We start from the raw sequence: 19,566 nt of genomic DNA on the forward strand, positions 1-19,566 counted from the left end.
ACCACTAGGAGGGGAGAGGACCGGGTCAGATAGGACCAGGCGAGCCACTCCACCGCACCCTGCCCCACCCGTCTCTCCGGGAACCGGAGAGGAACAACAGACAACAGGACCGCAGCCGGCCTCTGACATGACTCCTCTCCCCCAGCCCCAGCAGAACACCAAGCAACTCTTTAAGAGACTCCCCCCCTCCCCCACACCTCTTCCAAGAAGCTCCCGCTAGCTTTTTGCTGTCCCTGAGACTTTGGTGTGCCCTGGGGACGCTCCATCTGAAGCAGATGCGGTCTTCCGCTCCCACCATGCGCCTCAGGGCCAGGAAGCAGTAAGTGTGCTTCCTCCCTCCCACTGTCACTTCCAGTAGAGGACATTCTTCCTCTTGCAAAAACCCTGTATCTTCGAGGCTTGGGCAATCCGCTTCTGCNTCACTGCCCTCAGTGGTATTTACTTCTGGTTCACAGACTTCCTTTCTACCCCCTTCTCCTGTTACCCCCTCAGTGACTCCTGTGTGCATTCAGACAACCTGCCACAGAGCCCGGCCTCTCCCCAGTCCTTGACCCCCTCTTCTCCGAAATCCAAGTTTCCTTCCTCCTACCTACCACTGCCGTGCTCACGCCCTTCATCCTCAGCAGAAAGGGCCAGTCTCCTCCATCCCCCAGCTCGGCCTCCTCCCTCCCAGCTCGCTTGCTTAAATACACACTACCTCACCGCTACCACCACAGTTCCCTGCCTGATGGCTGCTGGCAAGCCCCAGCCTCTAGCACTTTCTAGAGTGTGTTACCTCCCCCGGGCGCCACCTCCCTCCTTCAGGAGCTTAGATCTCATGAAAGCCCACTTGCTGGTGCTGTCCGCCCTGGCCCCTTTCGCTCCTTTCCAGCCCCACCCTCTGGCGCATCAACGCTGCCGGAGAGGGAGAGAGACCCATGCAGCCAGCCTCGGGAAACTTCACAATAAATGCACTTAGGATCTAAACCCAGGAGTGGGCATCCACTCTACACTGCCTAGAAATTTGACTGACTCTCCCCTATGCCCTCCCCGAGCTCACACTCTACCTTCTTTTGCCCAAACACAAGCCATCAGGCACAAACCGCCTCTTTGCTCCTGCACCAAATCTACAGACCCCCTGGCATCCATGCCCGCCTCCTCCCCGTCTCCCGCGGCATGAACAGCACACTCCTGCTCTTAGCAAAGCCAAGTACCCCACGCAGGCTTTGGGCTCCACGCGCCCCCTACCCCCACGCGTCCCATCCCTCTGCCCAAGAACGGCATTCCTGCCATTTACCATTCCTGCCACGATCCCCTTTGTCCTGCGTCATTCGCCAGTCTTCACCTCTGCAGGGGATCATCCCCAACAGCACACAGAAGCTACTACTTTATCTTCATCGTAAACACACACACACACTCACACACACACACTGCCCCTTTGATGGCCATATGTCCCTCCCAGCTAGTGACACAATCGGCCTGTAGCCCTGGTTATCTCTCCCAATGCTTCTCAAACTTTCAACTACCTGGGAGTCCTGTTAAGATGCATATTCTGATTCCGCAGGTCTAGGGGGAGCCCGAGCCTACCAACCCCCGGATGGACGAAGCTCCAGGCCCAAGGACCCCGCCCTGTATGACAAGGCCCTGCGTCTCCTTCCCCCCCTACTTCATTTACAAAACCCCTTCCAGGGTGGCCCCCTCCCCGAACATAACTTCTCCACACTGGGCTGGTCAGGGTCTTGCACAAACCCCAATAAAAACCGTTCTCTTTCTCCTCCCCCACACCCTCCCCCTGTCACCGAAGAGCATGTGGCAACTGTGAGCGAGTGAAGGCTGCCTGGAAAAGGGAAGGGGTGGCAGGCGATTCAAAGATCCCACTTGGCATCTCCCTCTGGGTCCTGTCCCTTCTGGCCTCTAGAGCACCACACTCTCCCCCGGGGCTAGCTGCTTCTCTGTCGCCTCTGTCAAGCATCGTAGGCCAGGCCTTCCTCCTCTACCTGGCTCCTAAATGTCAGTCCCCCTCAGAGCTCTGGCCTCCACATCTCCCCTCCCTTTTGGTGACCTCATCCATTCCTGCAGCGCTACGCAGCGGCCGCTCCCAAACTTTTAAAATGCTGCCTGGGCCATTCTCCTGACCTCCAGACTCCTGTCCCTCTGCCAAACCGCCACCTCCCCCCACGTGGCTGTCCTGTGAGAATCTCAAACTTAACATTCCCAAAATAGAACTTCCTTCCCTGCTTCAAATCTCTTGCTTCTTCACTATTCCCCGCCTAGAAGATGCTCAGGTAACTCATTGCGCCCAAGTTATTACTAAAGCCAACAACCTGAGACTTATCTGCGGTTCCCCTTGACTCTGCCCCAACTCAGTCCATGACCAGTTCTCCAAAACCCACATCAAATCCATCCACTCCTTCCATCTCCTCTGCCGCACACACACCAGGCCCAGGCAACCATCGCCGAACAGCCGTGACCTCCTAAATGACTCATCACGGCCACCTTAGCCCCTCTTCAATCTATCGTTCACACAGCCCCTACTGTGAATTTTCCAAAAGCGCAGGTAACAGTGGGCATAAAGCCCTCTACTGGCGCTGGCGCACCACGGATAAAATCCAAACCCACTATCCACCACGGCCTATGAGCCCCTCCGCCAACCTCATCCCCAGCCAGCTTGGCGGTCTTTCAGCTCCACAAATATGCCGAGTGCCTTCCCACCTAGGATTCCTTTCGCTTGCTCTGCTCCCTTGTTGGGTTGCTTTTAGGGAGACCGGAAGCAAGAGGAAGCAAGCGATAGACAGTCAAGTGACAGAAGAAGACCTTGTGGCTGCCCGGAGCGGAGAGAGAGAGAGGCAGGCTCTGTCTGAGATGATGCTGCGCTGGAAAGGAAAGGGCCAGATCATCTGAGCCCCCGCAGGCCCAGCAGGTCAGAGATTTTAGACTTTCCAGCGAGGGCAATGGAAGGCCACAGAACTGATGCAGGCAAATGGGTGACAAAATTGAGACCGGCATGTTGAAAAGATCAGTCTAGCGAAAATGCGGAAAAATAGAGGGGCCAAGGGCAGATGCGGGACACAGAGCAGGATGGACCAGAGACAACGTGGCCTACAGGTTGGCAGAGGATATGGGGAAAGGAGGCAGACTGTACAAGTATTTAGGAGGCTGTGATGCTGTGATTTATAAGAAGTGCAGACCTGCTCCTTCAGGTGGCCAAATATCTCTCTCATATACACGTGGTCTTCCTCCAGTTTCCATCTCACGGCTCCCCAAAGCCCTGGGGCCTCCTGAACGCTCAGAGCAACGGGAGCACCTTCTGCTGTGATATTTAAGTCTCGTGTCCTCAGTTCCTGAAAAGCTTCAGAGCCACAAAGGCGAAATGGGTGTTCTGTTATCCACGACAAGATCTGTCCACCACGGCTAGGTCTGTGCTAATGAGGTGGCCTTTAGAACACCTGAGCACGGGCACCGGTGGCCAGAGGCACCAACCTTTCAGTTTGCGACCGACATGTGAAGCGCAGTGTGGTCCTGGGGGCCAGGCCCCTCATCTGTGGAATGTGCTGCTGTTCCCGGGGAGGCTGTGCCAGAACGGAGTTGAAATGTAGACACCCAGCTGGTGTCAGAGAATCGCACAGCAGTGGGGGGAAACCACACGCACACTCCACCTTGGAACTGGGTCCGGAGCCCCTTTTGAAGTTAAAAAATGGCAGAACGTAATGAAGGAAAATATATAATTTTAGATTTTTCAAAAAGGCTTAACACACAAGTATGAGTAGAGGTCCCACACTGACCAAGTCCATCACTGATAACAGGATCAGCTAATCCACACTGGATGCCAGTCCACCAGTCCTTTCCTGTTGTTACTGGCTGATTGGGGTGGAAGGAAGGAGGGTGACTCCGGGAGAGGTAGGATGACAGAAAAGAAAGATACTAGCTCATAAATTAGGGCAGCGGATGGGAAAAGGGCCAAAACGGGAAGAAAGGAAATGCCAGCTTTGCTGAGTTTCCAGTCTGCTTCATGACCACTCAAGCAACCTTGAACTGGGCCAGGCTGGACAAAAGCCATTCCCACCACACCTCATTTTCTGAAGTTACAATTTAATATGATTCATGAAAAGTCTCTTTCTAAGTATGCTTTGTGCAAAGGATATTTGTTATATGAAAATACTAGAGTCATGGAGGTTTTCGAGCTATAAGGGAACTTAGAAATCATGGAATCAGGCTTTAGGCTCAGGATTCCTCTTCTCTCTACCTACAGAAACTTCAGGAAGATTTCATCTAGAAGCTAAAAGAATAAAGTCTTTCCATCCAGGTGGATAAGTAAAAGGTGTCAGGTTTTAAAAAGAGAAATGAAAAATTGCTGGCCAAATACATATTGCCCAAAGATTTATAATACTTGGGGGAGAGGGCCAGGGATTACACTCTCCAAGATTTCTTTATTTTATTTTTTTAAATCGCTTTAATGTTTTTATTTATGTCTGAGAGAGAGAAACAGAGACAGAGCATGAGCAGGGGAGGGGCAGAGAGAGGGAGACACAATCTGAAACAGGCTCCAGGCTCTGAGCTGTCAGCACACAGCCCAATGCAGGGCTCGAACCCACAAACTGTGAGATCATGACCTGAGCCGAAGTCAGAAGCTCAACCGACTAAGCCACCCAGGCACCCCTCTCCAAGATTTCTTTAGCTCCTTTGCCAGTGAATTTTATTTTTAAAAATACACAGATGATTAATGACTAATTTTAAGCTGTTCATCAAGGAGATCATTTTGGCAATATTTTTTTCTTCTTCACCAATTTGTCTTAGGGTTAAAAAAAAACCTCAACTGTTCCATTTGGTTTAGGGATCAGCAAGATTTAAATTTCTAATTTCCAAAGCTAGTGCATATTTGGCTAATTAATTCTAGCATCTGACAATGAAGAACCAGAAGAAAGAACATAACGTTAAAAGTAAAATATTAAAAGTTTCTAAAATGGTAAAAACTCTGGCTGCATTTTATTCTATCACACATACTTCAGGAAGCATATGAAACAAAGATGTGCTCAATAATGTCTGGTCTAAACCTTTAAAAGGAAATTTGGTAGCCTCCACGAGTGTCCAGGGTCCTCAAGCTCCCTGTGTATAGTCCCCTCCCACATTGTACCAGGAAGTGAGGGTATGCCTGTCACCTCCAAGATTAGACACAAAGGCATCACGCTCTCCATCTTGACTGTCCTCTCTCTCTGCCTTTCAGATCACTTGTTCTGGGGAGAGACTTAGTCACCGCATTGTGAAGAGTCCTATGAAGAAGGGCCCATGGTAGAGGCACTGAAGCTTCAAGTCAGCAGCCAGGTGGGTGAGCCATCGGGGAAGGGGATTCCCCAACCCCAGTCGAGCCATCAGATGACTACAACCTCCAAAGAGACTCGAGCCGGAAGCACCCAGCCAAGCTGCACCCAGATTCCTGAATTTCAGAAACTGTATGAGACAATAAACATCTGTTGCTCTAAGCTATTATATTTGGGATAATTTATTATACCGCAGTAGAAAATTCATTCAAGACGGATGAACTTTAGAGGTAGCCAACCACACAGGGCCAAACCACTATATTTCCTTCAACTCATGCCATATACTAAGTAAAATTACACTGTCTAATTTAATTGTCTAAAGTAAAATTACAATATCCTAATTGGGATCAGATTTCACTTAATATTTTCCACATCAATTCCCAATCTCTGTGGGCCTCAAGTACACTACGTATACTTGAGCAAAAGCAACAATGACAACAATGTATCAGCAATTATCACTGAATTGCATCATTCTCTGCATTTAGATTTCAATTTTTTCAAAAAGCACAAACTCCCCAAAGGTCATCTACGACCACCACAGGGAGCCCTCACAAAAAGTTCACTTTTTTTCTTTTAGAGTAACATAAACTTGAAATGCTTTCCCTCTTTTTTTAATTTTTTTTTTACATTTATTTATTTTTTAGAGACAGAGCACGAGTGGAGGAGAGGCTGAGAGAGAAGGAGACACAGAATCTGAAGCAGGCTCCAGGCTCTGAGCAAACGTTCAGCACAGAGCCCGATGCGGGGCTCAAACCCATAGGCCGCCAGATCACGAACTGAGCCGAAGCCGGACGCTCAACCGACTGAACCACCCAGGCGCCCCAATACCTTCCCTCTTTGACTTTCCGTGTCCACATTCTCATCATGTTTCTCCCCACTGTCACTCGTCCAAAAGCTCATATACCTTCTTGCCTACTGGGTTCTCGTTTTGGAAGCCTCTAAGAATAGGTACATATATACACCCATATTTGGATTCCTAAGTAACCTAGAGAACTGAGAGCCAGCTCATGGTCAAATCCCCAAGGTCAGGTACGTATCTGGTATTGGTTAGATCAGTGGGTGAGCGCCAAGGGGACAGCAGATGCTCTATAAAATGTTCATTTCCCACCTCTTCCTTCCCACCTCCCCCATGATTAGGAAGGATTGCATTTCCCCTGGGATTCTGTTCTCTTTGATTCGGACTTCTCAGCAACATGCATTCACTCGAAAAAAAACAAATTTCAAGGGTCTTGCCTTTATCTAACAGCAGGGGCTATTTGTTCGGAAGCAACTGGGACCAGGGAAAGGTGGGACACTTGCCTTATCAACTCGAGACAAATTACCATGGGCACTTCAGACGAGTTCACTAAGATCTCTTCCAGAAACTGCAGCTCTACGTGGTTAAACCATCTCCACATGTAGCTCTCAGAAAAGGCCTCCAACAATGTCTCTAACTTTCATAACTTTCATGAGTGGAGAAGGATTTAGTAACTGAATGCAAAGAGGCATTGTGGGATTGGGCGATGGGGTACAAAGGATTACCTCAACTCTGGTTTACAAATTTCCAGAGTCTCCAGCCATCTCCAGCCAAGGCAAGAATTCAGAACGTTTCTACTTCTTCCACCTTTCACCAACACCTGTTTCGATCTTATTTGACATTTTAATTCTTGTCTCCCTACCTCTGTGTCTGGGTCCCGTATTCATAAAGTCCTTGCCAAGATCTCAGACAGCACTGTTTCCAATGGGAAATACCATGAATAGAAAAGGAAGTTAAGACTCAGATGTGGTCAGAAGAACCCAGTCTAGGGGTCAGGACTAAAACCACACAGAAGGAACGTATATCCCTGTCGTTATCCGCACCTTTACTCCATTCCACCCCCACTACCAAACAGAACACCTTAAACATTCCTAATTTCATGTACTCCTAACAGGTGGCATGACGATTTACCACCTTCTTATTGCCGAGGACTCTCCAGGACACAGAGGTGAAAAGTCATGTTCAAGATCCCACCACTAATAAAGTTTCAAAACCAGCATCACACCTAGGTCTTCACACCCTGCCCTCCTTTTCTTCCCGATATTCAACGCCACCTCCCCAGTCATTCCCTTTCTGAGAACTTCCACGTTCTAATTCCGCTGCTCCGGGATTCAGGAACATTGCCTTCACCTGTTTTGAGCTCTGACATCCAAGAATCTTCGTTGCTCTGCTGAACGTAGGTCATGTGCCCATCTAAAAGAAATGCTACACTCTCTGGCAATGGGTTGCCCACTATCCATCCCCAAAACTTAAAAAAGAAATAAGGTTAGAAAGCTAGGCCAAAGCAGAAAGTTTCCTGACGTCACAGGGGACGCAAATGAAACCATCAGCCAAGTCTCTTTCATGGGCAAATCTAAACATTTTTTTTTAATGTTTATTTTTGAAAGAGGGGGCCAGGGGGGCAGAGAGAGGGAGACACAGAATCTTAAGCAGGCTCCTGGCTCTGAGCTGTCAGCACTGCTGCCCCACTCAGGGCTTGAACTCACAGACTGTGAGTTCATGACCTGAACTGAAGTCTGATGCTTAACCACCGAACCACCAGGGCAATTCTAAAGCAGTCCACCAGACGCAAGAACTTCTCCCCAGAAGGCTCACCTGAGAACAATACCAAAGCTCCAATGTTTCCAAAATTCATCTGTTACGTTAGCACAGAAAGGACACTGCTCAAACAAGCAGCCTGGGCACAGCTATCTCTGCCACTAGCAGTTCCCAACCCACCGGGACACGTATAACCTTATCCGTGGACAAGAGGCGTGGAAGCCTGGTCCACCACACAGTTAAGTCCGCGGTGCTTCCTATTAGAAGTCACGGTTGGTCGATGGCAGTCCTACTATCAGAAAGGAACTGACGCGGGGTGGGGGCAAAGAAAGAACTTTACGCTCACTTGGAAGACAGGACCAAAAACAGACCAAACAGCTTTTGGAACACGGCCCCGGGTCCAAGTTCTTAAGGTTCTAGTAAGTTTTTGCAACATTTATTATAGCTCTTACCCTGCCCACAAAGGCGACTAAGGGACTGAGGAAGTGGACCATCCTCGGGCTGGAGGCCCGAAAGGGCAGGAAGTGGAAGCAGAGGCCATTTGTGGGAAAAGGGAAGGAGCGGCGAAAAGGGAGGGGCTGGGGCTCTGCCCCCATTTCCTCAGCCCCGGGCCGGGTCTGGGAAGCCGGGAGGCTTTCTCCAGGGGACCTGCCGGGGCCCCACGGGGCCGACAACCCCGTGTCGCCCTCCGCCTCCCTCCCCAGCCTACGCGCAGGGCGCTGGGGCAGGCGGTCACCGAGCGCAGGACGGCGCACCCCACTTCCCCGGCCCGCGCCCCACCCCGCCCGGAGAGGGGCCTGTCGAGGCACGGGCACCCTTACCTGGGACCTGTCCCGCGCCGCCTCNCCTTCGCCTCCTCCCGGGGCCGGACCCCAGCAGTCCCCTGCCGATTTGTCATTGAGCAGCCCTGGCTCGCTTCCCCACCCCGGGCGCGCCCCCGGCGTCGCCTAGGCAACCCCACCTCCCGAGAGAGCGCGCTTTCCTTCCGCTCCCGCCCGCCCCCTGGAGGCCGCGCCCACTAAGAGCATACCAGCCAATCCGAAGCGGGTCTCGGAGGCTGGGGAGGAGGCTTTGCCAATGAGAAGCCGCCTCAGCCGGGAGGGGCGGGTTCGGCCCGCCTGCCCCGCCCACCCCTACTTCCTCCTCCTTTCCCCGGGCTGCTGGCCGGACTCGCTGCGCGTGACCGCGGCTGCAGTGGAGGAGTCGAGCTGGTCTGGGGACTCTGGGCGTGGGCGGGTGGAGGGCGCTCCAGTCGTAGATTTTGGTCAGAGTGAGGCCAAACTAGTGGAAAGCAAAAGGGAAAAGCGGACCGATATAGAAAAAGCAAAATTGCGCTGCAGCGCGGGAGTGTCTTAAGTTCCAAGCTGCTGCCGGACTCCGTCCTGGGGACATCTGAGACAGCAGGACCTCTGCCTGCCGCCACGACTCGCTTGGCTAAATGACATCCCATTAGCAGCAATGGAGCTACTTGCCCAATGCCTAGCAACAACTTGATCCAGATCACATACAAGGGTCAGAATCCTAAACCCAGCTTCCCGGAGGCAGGAAGTGCAGTGGGCAAGCTTTCTTCACCCACAACCTGCCCCCCTCCCGCCGCGTTGTCCTTCGAATACAGGGAACTCGTAATTTTTTATCCAAACAGGGCTTAACCTCGGGTTGATTTTCCTGACTATCTGCCCCTCCCTAGAGCTGAATCCTCTTCAACCCCCCTCAGCAGGATGTGTGGCCCCACTGCCGCCTACACAAACCTCACAGCAGGTCACATTGTATCACAATTGTTTAAATGCTCTCCCCGTACAATCTCTAGGAATGGAAACTCTTGTTCAAGTTGATATCCACAGCAGCTAGCTAATTCTTTCCCTGTTAATAATTATACATTAGGATACATGTGTATTTTATGAGAGGTTTTATGCCTTGATGAGATTGCTCTGTAAAAGCAACTAACAGATACAAGCCCTCTACCAACCACTGTGTCAAAAGGCACAGAAGCTTTACCTTAGTCTTCAGTAACAGGCTTACAAAGAAACACTTAACTCGAAGAATATCCTAGTGTCATACTATCTTAAATATTCTGTTTTATCTTTCTCATACACATTAAAGACTTATTGCATGCTAAGCATATGAGAGAAACACTGCCAGATACTATAAGGGAGAAGGAAGGAGGGGTCTCAAAAAGAAAGTTCTGTAATATGTATAACCTGGAAGAGGAATCAGACCCAAACCTCTTCCTATGGAGTGATGGTTAATCACAGGTTTGGAATCAGGAAGCATAGGTTCAAAGGAGGACTCTACCATGTAACTAGCAGTAGTCACTTTAGGAAGCAACTAAAGCTCTGTGGGCCTCAGTTTCCCCAGCTGCCCAATGGGAGCAGTAGCTCCACTAGGAACTTGGGAGTGTTAGGATCTTGGTGAGTGCTCAACAAATGTTAGTTTAATTGTTCTCAATGTGCATTTATTTTTGAGGGGGGGGTAGGGCAGAGAGAGAGGGAGGCAGAATCCGAAGCAGGCTCCGCACTATCAGTGCAAAGCCTAACGTGGGGCTGGAACTCATGAACCGAGTGATCATGACCTGAGCAGAAGTTGGACGCCCAACCAACTGAGCCACCCAGGGGCCCCAACAAATGTGAGTTTAAATAGTGATTACCACCAGAGGCCGAAGCTGTGGAAAGAACATTCTAGACACTCCCTCCTTCAAAATATTTACTGAGGGGAGCCTGGGTGGCTCAGTTGGTTAAGCGTCAGACCTCGGCTCAGGTCATGATCTCACGGTTGGTGAGTTGGAGCCCTGCGACAAGCTCTGTGCTGACAGCTCAGAGCCTGGAGCCTGCTTCAGATTCTGGATCTCCCTCTCCCTCTGCCCCTCTCCCGCTTGCACCCTGTCTCTCTCTGTATCTCAAAAGTGAATAAATGTTAAAAAAAATTTTTTTTTAAATAATCTCGCAAACAGGTTTGCTCTTCAAAAGTACTTACTGAGTATTGCATGAGACTTTACTGCTTTTGACAAACATTTCCGTTTCTCTCTCCTAGGCACTGATTAGGATTGAACTTTCTAGCTCTAGTGTTGGGTGAGGCTATGCGACTGGCTCTAACCAATGACTTGTGAGTAGAAGTAACACATAAATCATTTGGAGACCAGAGAACTTATTTGCCAATACGAGGCCTTCCATAGCTCTCGTCTCCTTGGTATGGCCTCTGGGAATGTTTGGGCCATAGCTGTTCCATCAGCCTGGGACCCTACAATGTCCACAGCACTTCCCCTGCCAACCCAGGGGGTTGGCATTTCACAATAAGCCAATCCACATTTAACCAATAAGCAAACCTCTGTGGTCTGAGGGCACTAAGATTTGGAAGTTGTTTGTCTACTGCCGCATAGCCTGTCCTGTTCTCACTGCTACAAAGCCCTCAGGTGTGCTAAGCTGGGGACACAGTGGTGAACAGCTCATAGAATAGAACAGGTAATAACCCAGTAGACAAACTCGGTCATTATGCATTGTGTCATTACAAGTTACTTGAGACTGAGAAGCAAAAAATTGGTCTCTGTTAGGAGGTGGGTGACATTCAAACGATGCCTGGAAGGAGGGAAAGGAATCAATCTCGGAAAAGGTTGGCAGTTGGGGGGAAGGAGAGGGGAGTATCTCAGGCAGAGGAAGAAGCATGCACAAACTTCTATGGCAACAAGAAGCTTGGTCCCCTTCAGAACAGACAGGAGGTCCTAGGTGGAGAGCCGTGAGCAGGGAGAAGTGAGCCGGCACAAGGGTGGAGAGGGAGGCAGGAGCCAGATTAGGTGGCGGCTTCTAGGTGATGATAAGGAGATTGGAATTTATTCCAAGTGTGACGGGGAGCTTCTGAGGAGGTTCAAGCCAGGAGGGTGACATGTTCGATTCAGATTTTAAAAAAGACCTGTGGTGTGAAAAATGGGCTGCAAGGGACAGATGTGGGAGTGGAGGTTAGGAGGCTATCCCAGGAGTCCAAGCAAAGTGGGGGCCACAGGAGCAGAGGCTGGAAGAGTGATCTGTCCTCCCATAACAGGAAATGTGGGGCGACTGCAGAGGGACTGACCACTAAATCAGAGGCTCCTCCTGCCAAATCCCAGAGGAAGCAGGGGCAGAGTTAAAAGTCAGGTCCCTCACCCCCACCCCACCCCGAGGTACTCGGACCCCAGGGAGATCGTGCTCAAAAGCCAGGCAGGAAGAGATGTGGAGCAGACAGCTGACCGATTTCCTAGGATGTCAGCTAGCATCAGAGACTTGTTCCCATCAGCCTGCAGTATTATCTAAACAGATGGTGTTGCTAGACGGAGTCTGACAAGCTCTGACATCACTGGGGGCATTTGATACTTGATGTCCACCTGGACTGGAAAACAAAGGGCGCCACTAATCTATAGATGGAAAACCAAAAACCATTGCTGCCTGCTGAAGGTCATGGAAAGACTCTACTGTAAATACCAAAAATAGATGGAGATTATCTTCAGCACTTGGAACATCTTTCTGTTCTGGGCTTCTCTGCCCCTCTGTGCCCCCCATCTCCCATGACCTCATCCTGTTCTCAGGACCAGGGCTCACCATCTCATTCCCACAGAAGATGCAATGACTTATGCTGGCTCGATGGATACCCACCCCTTCCTAAGCATTTGAATCATCCAGTTGATCCAAACCTGAAGTCCCAGGCCAAGCGAAGGCTTCAGGGGAGAACAGGAGATCTTTATTCAGAACGGCTAGAATGGAGTGATTTATCCCTCCTCAGAGAAAGGCTCAGACTCCCAAGTCCTCATCCAAGGTGCCAGATAAGGATAACACGTGATTCAAATCATCTCCAAAGCCTGCGTACCATCCCTCCCCAAGCCTTCCTTTCCTTGCAGATGTTTGCTGGAAGCTACCAAGAAAAGCCCCTAGCATTTATCTATTCCCAAGCATAGTCAAAATCTTGACTCTGTTGCTCAATCTAGGTATTGCCACTATAAAAGATTTAGCAGGGGTTTCAAAACCATTCTTTGCTATGCGTCTTCCTGATCTTCCAGAGAGCCTCTCTTTCCTCATTTCTATCTTTCTAGATGTTCGCTGCAGCCCCGGCCAGTCAGCGAGAGCTAACCAGCTGTTCCTGGGAGTTGTTCTGCTGAAAAGGCAGAGGCTCCAGTAATTGACTAGAGGATAAGCTTTCCTCTTCTGAAAGAAATTAATCTCCTTGGGAAACACATTATAATTTTTTTTTAAAAAGTGACTCGTTCCTACTCTAAATTACTGAATTAGCTAGATTTATCTTTCTGCCATCATAGCTTCCAGAGAGGTATCTCTCAGAGACAAAGTTAAATCTGTCTTGGCATTAAATACTAAGTCTTCATCGTCCTCGCTAATGCCCGCGACACGGCAGTTCACGTGCTCCCCGGCGTCCTTCTGCATGAAGACACGCGCTGCCTGCTTCAGAGCACCTGCACCATGACCATCCACCACAGATCTGGCATGGACCTCCAGGCAACCCGCTGAAAGCTCCTGCAGGGGGAGGGGCACACACCAAGCCTCGTTGGGCACAATCTGTGTGGGTGACACTCCCAGTCTTGGCACTCAGGGTCATAAATTGCGGGAAGCAGTTTACTCTCTGGATAGTTGTGCAGACCGGTCACAGTGGCTCAGTGGGAAGGACCGACTGGCCAGAGGTTGGGATTCTGCTCTCTGTCCCTCGGGGCCACCCCTGCCTGCCCTCCCCTCCCACAGGGAAGAGGAGGGGGCCAGATCTCAGAAGGGACATGTTTAGGCCAAGGGAGGCTGCGGGGAGCCTCTAACAGAGACCAAGGTCCACCTTCCTCTGAGCTGTTCAGGCTGGCACTGTGCCAGGTCCTGTGCCCAGCGCTTTATAACATCATCATGGCATCCGTCATGCTGCGAGGCCTAAGAGGGAACCGTAATTTCCTATTTACAGATAGCTCAATGAGGTTGATAGGCAGATGAGGCCTCAAATCAGCTGTGCCTGACAGCAAAATCCATACTCTTTATCAAGGTCTCTACAGCCTTTCCAGCGACAATTGCAAGCTGTGTGACCCTGGACAAGATACCTCCCCTCTCTGACTCTGGTTTTCTCTGTACAGTGACACTCAGCCTCAAGTCTACACCAAGCACCCACAAGAGGCAGGAGCTGTGCCAGGCACCGGCTGTCTGGGACCCCTAGGGTCTCCTGAGTGGGCCCCGGATGAGGAAGAGGCCACGCCTTTGGTAGAACCAGCTCAGCTCCTGACTGCTGAAGTCCCATGGCACTCCTGGCCTCCACAATGTTTCTATCCCCATTTTATTGCAGCCGGAAGGCCTGCAGGAGTGGCTGGTATGTAAAGGCAAGGCTAAAACTATCTCCCCAGATCACTGATGCTTAAACATAGGAGATTGGGACCTTCAGTTAAGCAGAAACTGAAGCTGATGGCTACTGTCAGCCACTCACGTTTATATAGAATTCTTTTAATCCCTCCTAGCACTGAAGTGTCATACATCAAAGTGCCTGCTACAGTGGCCCATAGCAAGCCTCAACAAATACTTGTTATGGGTGGATGGGTGGATGGACAGATGGATGGATGGATGGATGGAAATGGATAGGTGGATGGATAGATGGATGGATGGACAGATGGATGGATGGATGGATGGATGGATGGATGGATGGAAATGGATAGGTGGATGGATAGATGGATGGATGGACAGATGGACGATGGATGGATGGGTGGAAATGGATAGGTGGACGGATGGATGGAAATGGATGGATGGATGGATGGATGGATGAATGAGGGAACAGCTGGAGAAAGTTTGATTGAAAGGCTGAAGGACAAGGGCATGCTACTCGGAGTGCCCTGGTAAGATAGGCATGGGATGGTAGACATAGGAGATGGAATTTGGCAGCCTGTCTGAGAGCCTGGAGGATATAGGCAGGAGATGGGTAAGACACACACAGAAAACAGCAGGCCAAATCTGGAACACAGACCCCAACATGTTGACAGTGTAGTCTCCCAGTGTGGGCTCTGCGTGGCACACAGAGTGGTGTCAGGCACACAACAGGTGATATTCACACTGGATAATTAGGGCCCTTGCTGGCTGTCTGGTCAGCTCACACTGGGCGGTGGCTGGACAAAGGCTGCCTCATGCGTCTTAGCAGAGCAGTGACAGGCTGGGTCTGGTACTCAATAACCAACATCTTTGGCAGGCCTGGCTCTGCCTGAGGCCCCTGTCCTGGGACACTAGAGAGACCATCCTCCCACCCCTTCTCAGTTAACAAAGCCCTAAGGCTAGGGTTGCCACCTCAAGTATAGATGCAATATGGGGGACATACTTACACTACAAATTATTCATCGTTGACCTGCAATGCAAATTTAACAGGGCATCCTGCATTTGCAGGACCTTACAGTCTAACCCACGCCCTGGGCAGATCTCAGTGGCCCCCACCCACCAACGTTCTCAAAGCCCCACCTGCAGTGCTTCTCGAGAGGGGAGGAACTGAGTGCCAGACAGAGGGACTCCCCTCAAGGCATATAACATTTCCCCAGTGAGGACAGCTGAGGGACTTGAATGAAATGGTGTGTGGCAGCCTGAAGCCACAGGGAGGAGGATCGGGGCAGCTGGGGTGGCGGGGGGGAGTGCCCCTTCAGGTTCAGCTCCTTCCCCATTGCTGAGCACCTCTCAGGGGCCAGGGTAACAGTAGCAGATCAGCCATGACCTCCAGCCTTATCCGATCTCCCTTCACCTTCTAAAAAGCCTTCTTGATGACTCAGGCCTCTCTGATCTGTCCGTACATTTTCACAAGCAGTTACATAGCTCCTTCTGTTCTGCTGTCTGATGAGTGTGAGGGTCCCCAACGGAAATCCTAAGACCCCAGCAGACAGAGTGCCCAATGCGATAGTATGACATGGCTCTTGCCCAGCACATAAGAATGATTTAGGTCCTGGCCTGCCACCTCCAAGCTGGGAGCCTTGAGCAAGACTTGCCATGCCTTGGGGCACCTGGGTGGCTCAGTTGGTTAAGCATCAGACATCAGCTCAGATGATGATCTTGTGGTTCGTGAGTTCAGGCCCTGCATTAGGCTCTAGGCTGACAGCTCGGAGCCTGGAGCCTGCTTCAGATTCTGTGTCTCCTTCTCTCTCTGCTCCTCCGCTGCTCATGCTGTGTCACTCCCTCTCTCTCAAAAATAAATGAATGTTAAAAAAAAGAAAAGCCCTGTTATGCCTTTACGTCTTAGTTTTCTTGTCTGCAAGGAGAGAGCTATTGCATGGAGGTTGGTTGGGGGTTAAATAATACAAAGCAAAGTGCTTAGTACCTATATTGCCTGTAGGAGCCCTTTGGTTTCCTTTATTTTATTTTGCTTTGAGTTAACTTCTTATATTATCTTTAATTATGGTAAAATACGCATAATATAAAATTCACCATCTCAACCACTTTTAAAAAAATTTTTAATGTTTATTTATTTTTGAGAGAGAGAGAAAGAGAGGGAGACACAGAATCCGAGGCAGACTCCAGGCTCTGAGCTCTCANACCACCATTTAATGCAGAATTCCTTCTCTGTCCATCCTCACCCCTTGGCGGCTGAAATCCTCACACATTTAGGTCATGGTTTGGAACAAAACATGAGATTCAAGGATAACAGCCTTCCTTTTTCTGACATGATCTGGCTTGTTCTTAAGGGAAAAAACACCGGCTCTGTAGCACCGGCTCCATGCCGCCCTTTGTGTTTGGGCTTCTAGGGAATCAGCAGTCCGATGGTGGTTTCCTTCCAGGAGCCCCTCCCTCCAGAAATTCCCCCAACAGCTGCCAAAGCCGCTGATAAGAAAAGTGAGCAATTTCCAGAAAGAGGCCAGCACTTTTCAGAGATGTGGAACAGAGGCAATGCCTCTCTTGTGACCACCCCACCCCCTGCTCCCTGCAAACACAGCCTCGGGTCACCTAGGCCACACTCACGACAACGCAGGGCCTCCGGGAATGCACCAAGGAGACATGGGACAGCTCAGCCCTGGTGAGGGTTGAGACAGCCATCTCCTCCACTGCTCGCGGCTCCTGCCCCCAACCCCTGGGCATTAAGACGATGGGGGCCAAGGGGGCGCCTGGGTGGCTCAGCTGGTTAAGCGTTGGACTCTTGGTATCAGATCAGGGCATGATCTATCTCATGGTTCGTGAGTTCAAGCCCTGCATAGGGCTCTGCGCTGACAGCTTAGAGCCTGCTTGGGATTCTCTCCCTCTCTGTTTCTGCCTTCCCCTGTTTGCATGTGCTCTCTCTCTCTCTCAAAATAAACAAACAAACAAGCATTTAAAAAAGACTACTATGAAAAAAGGCCATGGAGTGCCCGGGGGAGGTGTACTGGACACCCACTATATATCCAGAATGTGGAGTGACAGAGATTCCAGCTTTCACTCCATTATTTATGACCGCAAACCAGCTGCCACGCACTGTGTTGGGCATTAGGGCACAACAGTGGGCAAACCCGACCCTCTAGGGCGCAGGGACGGGAGCCAGAAGGAGGCGGAGGCCGTTTTTGGCCACCCTCCCACCCTGCCCTCCTTGCCCCACCCCCATGTCGCTGGCGTGCAAAGCCTCGCACACTCTGCTCGCTTGAAGCTTCCCCAGCGGAGGGAGCAGAGGACAGCAGGAACCCCGACGCGCCTGCCCAGCCAAAGACAAACAAGGTGCTCCGTGCGGGCGTGTGATTACAGTCACCAACACGAGGAAGTGGGGACGCACAGGGAAATGAAAGCCAGGCGCCCTAAGGGAAGACCCATCCACCTTCCTTACCCAAGGCCAAGGTCAAGACGACTCAAGAGACAGAATCCAAATACGCCACCTTTCACCCCAGGGAGGGCAATGACGTGAGGCTTCAGGGGGAAGGGAGGCCAGGACCAGGCTCTCCTACTACACCTCCCATAAGCAGCCTCCCCTGGGGTCAGCAGCCTCCCTCCACCTCCCGCCCTCCCTCCCCTGCCTCCTCTCCCAAACCCGCTGTCCCTCAGCACCTTCGGTGACTGCCTGGCCTCTGCCTCCTATAAAGTCCAGGCAGTCAGCTACAAAAGCCAGCCTGTGTCCTCCCCGCTGCTCCCCAGACAGCACGGAGCACTCATTCACACCCCTCCTCCTTCTGCCCTGCTGCCTTCCCTTCCTCCTTCTCCCCTGCCGCTCTCCATGTTCTCTGCTCCTCCCCCAAACTCAACCAAGCAGTGGGGTTTCCGTGCTCCCCCCACGCCTCTCTGGAGAAGTAAGGCGCCCCTCCTCTGGCCTTCCTTCCCCCGCCCCCCCGCCCCGAGAGGCTGGGGACTGCATCTTCTGTCTGTATCCTGGAACAGGAAAAGACTGAAGCATTTACTGAGTACCCACTGTGTGCTGGCCACTTTCACGAAGGCCATCTCAAACACTGTTCACAACAAATCCATGACATGGTATCGTCCCGGTTTACAGATAAGGAAACCGAGGCCTCAGGAGAAGAGAGGACTTCAGAGCAAAGAGTCATCATAGTAGAGTGAAGTAGGCGGCCAGCTGTGTCCAGAGAGAGGTGGAGTTTGAATCGGGCTGGAAAAATGAGGAGGATTCTGGCAAACCCAAAGGAGAGGGGGCGGAGAAGATAGACAGCACTCAAGGCAGGGGGTGCAGAGGGAAACAAAGGCCAGGAGGTGGGGAAGCCCAAGGAGTGACCGGCAAAGCTAACTAGGACTGTGGAACAGAGGAATCGGGGAAGAATCTATCAGGAGCAGAAAGCCTGGACTGACAAGGAGAACATGCTGCCACGGAAGTAGAGACACGTCTGAGCCTGTGTCCACAGAGTTTTTGAGAAGGGAAGCCTTGGTTGACAACCTCCAGGTGCAAAGCTCTTCCCAGGAGGCTGAGGGGCCAGCATGAGAGACCCCTGAGACTCGGCCTGTGGAGACGGCTCTGAGAGGCAAATCCATTGTCCTTCTCTTCCGTGAATCCCCTCTCCTCCTCCCAAGGGGGCTCCTTAGCTCAACTTCCCTCCGCCCTTGCTCTGATCACTGTGGGACTGGAGTCAGTGTTCCTTAGAGAAGTGAGTGTGTGCGTGTGTGGGTGTGTTGTGTGCGCACCCATGCTCACGCTCTGACAAACCAAAGAGTTTGCCTCTTTCTCTGAGACACCTTGCGCCCCAAGATCTGCACACAGCTCTGGCTCCCATTAAGCTGGGCTCCCTGACTGGCTGGAACAAAAGGNNNNGTTTAATCTGGAAAATGACCCAGGAGTCATCGGGGAAACGGGGACCCTTAGCCCAGTGACTGAGGCAGGGGCTCCTGTCTCACACAGACAGCCAACCCCACTCAAAGGCAAAAGCCCTCACGGGCAGAGGAAGGCCCCAGATGATTATGGTTTAGGGTGGGGGGGACCCACAATTCATGCTCACTGCCTTTGCTCCAGACTGATCAGAGTGGAGATGTGCTTTGTGCTCCCGCCTCCTGGGGCCCAAATCGGCCCTGGGGATCCTGTGTAGCACAGACTCTTTGTAATGAGGCCTCTGATCCCCAAGGCTCTTCCAGGTGCTTGGCTCTGACCGTGCCTGACACCGCAGCCCTGCAATGGGCCACGTGAGGCGGCCTCCTCAGAACTGCCTGCGGGCAAAACGGGGCTGTTGCTTGGTGTGCAGGAAAAGGGGGCCTGGAGGAGTTTATGGGGCACAGGTGCCCAAAGAGCCCCTCACCCTGGATACCCGCCCCTACTGCGCTCAGGAGGCAGGACGTGGCTCAGGGGGGCCAGAAGCCTCACGGTTGG

At 51.4% G+C, this 19,566-nt stretch overlaps 1 protein-coding gene across 3 annotated transcripts in view; it reads right to left on the bottom strand.

Moving 5' to 3' along the window:
• RALB (RAS like proto-oncogene B) overlaps nt 1-8,696 on the bottom strand; it is a 46,026-nt gene extending 37,330 nt beyond the window's left edge. Inside the window, exon 1 of one of the 3 annotated variants that reach the window (XM_077755296.1) lies at nt 8,670-8,696. The gene's annotated coding sequence lies outside the window, so the exon portion shown is untranslated. Of the gene's footprint in view, nt 1-593; nt 616-1,276; nt 1,383-8,669 lie in introns of those variants that run through there. The other 2 variants (XM_077755297.1, XM_077755298.1) reach the window with 2 other exon arrangements.
• Between the last annotated feature and the right edge of the window lie 10,870 nt (nt 8,697-19,566).

Source organism: Crocuta crocuta, unplaced genomic scaffold, assembly GCF_008692635.1.
Source record: "Crocuta crocuta isolate KB4526 unplaced genomic scaffold, BGI_CrCroc_1.0 scaffold548, whole genome shotgun sequence".
NCBI lineage: Eukaryota > Metazoa > Chordata > Mammalia > Carnivora > Hyaenidae > Crocuta > Crocuta crocuta.